This window comes from Octopus bimaculoides, chromosome 19 (genome assembly GCF_001194135.2).
Source record: "Octopus bimaculoides isolate UCB-OBI-ISO-001 chromosome 19, ASM119413v2, whole genome shotgun sequence".
In the NCBI taxonomy this organism is placed as follows: domain Eukaryota; kingdom Metazoa; phylum Mollusca; class Cephalopoda; order Octopoda; family Octopodidae; genus Octopus; species Octopus bimaculoides.
In genome coordinates this window covers 6,227,595-6,228,506 of record NC_068999.1, presented here as the reverse complement: position 1 = coordinate 6,228,506, position 912 = coordinate 6,227,595, and positions in this window count along the sequence as shown.

Below are 912 nucleotides of genomic sequence, written 5' to 3'. Positions count from 1 at the left end.
ATATATATATATATATATATATATATATATATATATATATATATATATATATATATATACGCATACATACCCTTACACTTATATGCGTACATAGATATGACGAGAATGCATGGTGTATAAATGGTAACCAAAACAATAGCCACCATCACCACTACAACCAACACCACAACCTCAACCATTGCAACAACAGATTACAACAGCAACATAACAAGTGTAAACATCATTCTTAAACAACACAAGCAACACAGCCACCTGAATTAGAAATACTATCAATCAGCCTATTAGCGACGATCGATAATCGATTACGGACGACAAACGTTGACAGCAACGACAGTAGTGATCGTAAGAGGAAGAAGAACGATTAATGGTCGTTAAACGGCGCTAATAACGACGGGACTAACATGACCCCCCCCCCCCCGAACAACAACGACAACAACAGCATCAACAACAACCACAAAATTAATAACACCAAGAACAACAACCACCACAACTACTACTACTACTACTACTACCACCACCACTACTACTACTACTACTACTACTACTACTACTACTACTACTACTACTACTATAACTACTAATCCTAATATTACGTTCCCACACCACCGCCTCTGAAGAGGTGTTGATTTGTTTAAGACCCATAACTTAGCAGTTCGCCAAAAGACGCGGATAGAATAAGTATTTATCTTAAAAAGGGGTTCAAGAAAAAGGTGAGGCAATGCGTTGGACTTGTTTGACTGAACCCAGCGAAGCGGAACGCCAAAATGGCCGCAAGTTAAGTGACTGAAACACATAAAGAAACGAAAAGCATCACTCATGATACCAGTAATAATAATAAAAATAATGATAATAATAATAATAATAAAAATAATGATAATAATAATAATAATAAAAATAATGATAATAATAATA